Here is a 5541-nt window from a genome sequence, read left to right as displayed (position 1 = left end):
TGGTAGATAACCATCCATAAACCATCAGTTTCTGTATGAGGTACCCAACAGGCCTAACATTCAATGAGTGATAGTGGTTTCTGTTGTTAATCATCTGAAAATTTGAATCTATGCATAATGATTCATAGAATATATGGTTTATTGAAGGCATAACACCTATTCATGTGAACAAGTAACGTACCTTACTACTCTATGCTATACATGACAATCTTTTTATCCCACGTAATACTGTAGTTAACTGACAGAGATGACAATCTTATAAATAAAAAATCTACCATCTAGAAACATTCAAATTGAAGAAAGGTAAATATCTGATCAGAAATAAAAGAAATCTGGATGTTTCTAGATGCTTAAAAAAATTAAATAAAACAGAACATCAAGATTTTCCCAAAGAGCTGATGAATTTGGACATCTACGCAAATGACATCATTCAAATAAACAAATCCACCTTTTATAAGGAAATAATTACAATTAACAGACGATCTCATGAATAAGATTTTGTGGATGGATGGAAAAACCAGCTACAAACAACTTAACCCCATGCATGCCCACCACCTAAAAATAAAAGAATAGATAGAAGATGAAAGGCTGCAAATAAAGTCCTATCTTCATACTATTAAATGCCTATATACAGAATAGAGAGATTCAATAACTGATGTTAGATGCCATGTAAAGAAAGGGAACGATTTCATTTGGATGGAATGCTTTTGCTGTCTATTAAGTACTTTCAAATGTATTTATTATCAGAAGCTTGGACTGAAGTCCTGAAAACACAAGAGATACAGAAGAGCAGGGCATATCTATTTAGAACATGATGAGGAAGATCAAACATGCCCTTAACCAACAGTTTGACAACATCATTAAAACACCAGATACCAGGTACATTAAAAATGGAACAAATGTTGGAGTTCTGGAACATGCTTCCAATTAAGGGGGACATTTTGTAATCAAGATTACACATGTTAAGATCATAGGCTCTATACTTGCACTCTGAGATTAGGGCTACACTACTGGGATTAAACTGGTGCATTGTCAAGTCAAGCTAGAACTAAGGGAGTTTCTTGGCCAAAATTATGCAGACATATAACTCAGTAGATCAATGACCTTCTATTTGAATCAACCAGGAAGCAGAGTAGCTAAATAAAGATCTCAATTCAACCCCAGATCAGTCCATATAACACAGACTAACTTGTGTTAATGAAAATTTTACTTGTTCACAACTTTGTGATCAGTGGTCAGAGCTACATCCCAAACCAAATTCTGAAATATGCAATTTTGTAAACAACTGCATACTTCAATTCTCTAATTTTATAAGAAACTGATATTTGAAATTATAGCATCATGGGCTATATATATATCCTCAGGATAAGTATTGCATGGTTCTGATTTTTGTTGGTTTGATAATCCCACCTTAGGAGATGATAAATTAACAACAGTTTAGTTTATCTCAGTAATCATGAAAATCATAAATAAAAACAAAAAGCATGCCAAAGAAATTGTTGGAATGGTGCCACCAAATGATCATCTAGCCATGTAAGGAAAAGCAGGCAGCACTACAAGAAATGAGATGAATTGTATATTACAGACAAAAGGAAGGAATACATATAACCAGTTTGAAAACCCAGTTACATCAATAATGACATAGTTCTCAACTGTGTGTTGGAAGACAGAGCAACATCTAAATGAATGGTAAAGAGCATTGTCATTACCCTTTCCAAGAGTCCTTCATTTCAGGCCTTTTCTCACCCTGTTGTTAAATGGAACATTTTCATTAGTTTTTCTTCTGGAGAATGTTGACTCATAGAAGCACATATAATTTGGTTCACATTAGCTCCATGTCTGAGCATAATTTTGATTTTTGGCCACTAGCCAATTGAATTTACATCTAAATCTCCAAGCTTGCTCATAACCTTCCTCATGAATGAGGTCCACCTGAATACGAACAATGAGGATGAGTAAATAACTGATCACTTGACATAGCATAAATATGACACACAGTTATTCCCACAAACTCCTTATATTAAGAAAAATTCATCAGAAACTACAAATAATATAATTAACAATATCAAGGAAATATCCAGCGATAATTCTAGAAAATAATGAGCTGCCAAAAGAAATTGACATACTCTATGTAAACACACACCCTGTAGCCCAAATTCCTTGTATAAGATGATGGTTCCCAATCATACAATAATCACACAAAAGCATCTATCGAGTATACCATTAAATGCATTTTTCTTTGGAAAGATAGATAACAAAGAGATTCCCGTTCAGAATTCTTTAATCCAAAACTTAGCAATCAGACTAACAAAAGCAATCTACCTTCAAAAAGGCCTGAGAACTAAACTCATTTATTCTATTCAAGCCATGAAACACAGATTAATCCCAACCAAAAATTACCTGATTAAGAATTCTCAAATATGCCGACGAAAATACATGAAAGAGAGAGAAAGAGAGAAAGAGAGAGAGAGAGAGAGAGAGAGAGAGAGAGAGAGAGGAAGGAACTAGGAAAAAGTAAGGAACTAAGAAGGAAGAAGGGCTTCAGCCGGTTGCCTGTACCATTGAGGAAAAATATACATTTCTAAGAAACCATGAGAACATCAAGAATCTCATAACAGGGGAGACAGCTCAAAACAAGTCCAGGCATATTATAATGGGTTGACATATACTAAACCCCAATAAAACACCTGTTCATTCAGCAAGAACATCCATTCAACAAAGCAGACCAGCATTTGTTCATCATTGAAATCTGCAAACCTACTAATATTGTGGGATCTTTCATTTATTGATTATCAAAATCAACAATTCATGATTTCCCTTCACACAACTAATCAATCTGCAACGTGACAATAGCCTCTCAATCAACCCAAAACCAAAAACCCCATGATTTCCAAAAAACAAAAAAGGTTCATTTGAAGCATACCCCAAAACTTCCAGACCAACCCATAATCCCTATCGAGATATAGAAGAGGAGAGATGAGGAAAGCAGAAGATGCGTACCTTTTGGCCCGACATCGAAACTTCAAAGTTGAAACTTGAAAAGACGCTGCTTTTATATAAAACTACTTCCGTTTGTGAAAACGACGCCGTCTTACTTTCCCCGTTTTTTCACTGTTTCGTCACACCACCGTTTTCATTCCTCCGTTGGGGACCTTATAAATTTATAATACGGTCTCCCCGTTTCTCCTTGGATGGCACTCTTTGAATCTGTCCATCCAACTCTTATAGTATTTAATTTATCGTTTTGTTTTCATAATTCATCCCTTTTGTAGTAGAATTTCACAAGATGAACTATAAAGAGGAAAACACTAGAAAATTAAAAATAAATAAATAAAAAATACTAGCCATATATATACAACATAAATAATAAATTTGTTGTTTTTGTTTAAATTTGCCGTGTTACTATCCTTTCGATGTCGAGTTTTTTACTAAATGTGTGATATCAACCATTTCGGTTATACAGGTTTACATTTAGATTTTACTTTACTAAGAGAGAATTGCTTAAATATAAGTGATAAAGTTTGACACGAATCATCAACACATCTTTTGCGAGTTTAGACTAAGTATAATTATGTTTTCACTTATATGATTTATTTAATAAATAGGTAGTTTCTTTATCAATTTATGTATCATGAATTTGAGTCGGATTAATCTATTTAATAATTACATTTATTAATCTAATTATAACTTTGAACTATTTAACTCATACTTTATTCATTTTAAATTTATTTTTAAATAAATAAATTGATTAAGTTATTGACATATTTAGTTAAAATATTAATTAAATAGATTTATACAATCAACATCTAATCGAGGATTAAATAGAAATACTCAATTATTAAATAGGTTACATGTATTAATTATTTAAGAATTAATAAGTATTTGAATTTATATTTTTAAGACGATTATTATTCTCATTAGATTTAAGTTAACTTGTGCAATAAAGTGTTGGACTTTGACACGGCACGGGCCACTTTACACAAATTATCACCCCCTATATGTATCTTTATAAAATACACAAATTATTATTTATTTTATAAAATATATTTCATAAACCTTTGATATATATATATATATATATATATATATATATATATATATATATTTTCAATAACAACCGAAAATATGATGAATGCTTTAAGTTTTTTGTATTTTATATAAATGTGCATGTATTAATATAAATAAAATTTATTTCATGAACAGTGATTTTATGAAGTATTTTTACCATTTTCAACACTAAAAAAATTTATCATTTAAGTATTATAAATGTTTTCTAAAATCAATTACCAAAAACACTTTAAATTATTACAATCTAAAATTCTAAATTGCATAAATAAGGTAAGAGAGAAGCAATGCATATTCTAAACTTCATACAATGGTCGGTTTTTTAATTTAGTATCCATTGGAATATAATTTTAATTTTTTTTTAAAAAATAATTTTTAAGAATCTAAAGTAAATTTATATTTTTGTATAAGGAAATTTATTTTTTGTATAAAATATTTTATTTTTAAAAAATAAAAAATGGGGAAATATATTAAAAGTGGAAAACCATATTTAATTATTCAAAAAAAATTCAAAACATTTCCAGGCGATAAATTGTGATCATAAGTCAATGTACAGGAAATTGCCTCCGCACTTTCCCTTAAAAGGAAAGCTAGTATCATGATTGTTTTTCAAGAATTTTTAAATATTCTGATTCATTTATTTCTTTATTAATTCAAATAAATTTTTCAAAAATGTTGTTATTTAATGGTTTTTTTTTTATATTTTTAAAAATTGTTTCCTAACTTTCCCTTTTTTTAACCTAAAATTAAATTTGGTGACATAAATCATTTTTGAGAAATGTTAGAATCTGGTAACTATTTTTTAAAATAATTTTAAAAAATAGTTTTTGAGAATCTTAAACTGCTTTATGATTTTTATAAAATAAAAGTCTATTTGAAAATTTAAAATATTTTTAACATAATTTTAATATTTTTAAAATAATTTTTATATCTAATATTTTATTTTTAATTATTTTACGTGTTTGTATTATTATTTTTTTAAAGAGAAAAATAATATAAAATAACTAAAAATATTATCTAAAAATATCATATTTTTTTATTTTTAAGAATAAAAAATAAAAAATAGTTTTTGATTATATTTTTAATATTTTTTATTCTAGAGAATATAAATTTATGCTAAAAAATACCTGCCAAACAAGTCCTTAAATACCAAACATTTTTCTTTTATTAAATAGTTTTTGAATGGAGAATTTTACCATTTTCTCCGTCTTATTCTCCGGTCTAACTTATGTTTAATAATATGCCAATGCTCTTCAAAAAATAAAATCATATCATATTGACGACAAAAAACGAGGGTTTAATCAGTCAATTCACCTGGAGACTCACTCAGCGCTGCCGCGTAGCCGCGTGCGATATCCAGTGGGGACATGTGACGCGTGTCTCCTCCATATACGTCCAAGTCAGTATCGAATCAAAAGCCCAAGAGCTGCATTTAGAAGAAAAGAAGCAATTTCATTCCCTCCCAAAATATAAGAC

The 5541-nt window shown here is 29.4% G+C and overlaps 1 long non-coding RNA gene across 2 annotated transcripts; it reads right to left on the bottom strand.

Moving 5' to 3' along the window:
• Positions 1 to 1505: 1505 nt before the first annotated feature.
• Positions 1506 to 3035, bottom strand: LOC117909407. 2 transcript variants are annotated; one of them, XR_004650360.1, is made up of 2 exons: positions 3001 to 3035; positions 1506 to 1932 (listed from the first exon to the last, which is right to left on the bottom strand). It is a non-coding gene; the product is annotated as an uncharacterized LOC117909407 (long non-coding RNA). The 2 variants fall into 2 exon arrangements; XR_004650361.1 differs by lacking the exon at positions 3001 to 3035 and adding an exon at positions 2688 to 2909.
• Positions 3036 to 5541: the final 2506 nt, after the last annotated feature.

This window comes from Vitis riparia, chromosome 19 (assembly GCF_004353265.1).
Source record: "Vitis riparia cultivar Riparia Gloire de Montpellier isolate 1030 chromosome 19, EGFV_Vit.rip_1.0, whole genome shotgun sequence".
NCBI lineage: Eukaryota > Viridiplantae > Streptophyta > Magnoliopsida > Vitales > Vitaceae > Vitis > Vitis riparia.
Note: the sequence above shows the minus strand (reverse complement) of the source record. Positions and strands in the feature narration are given on the sequence as shown.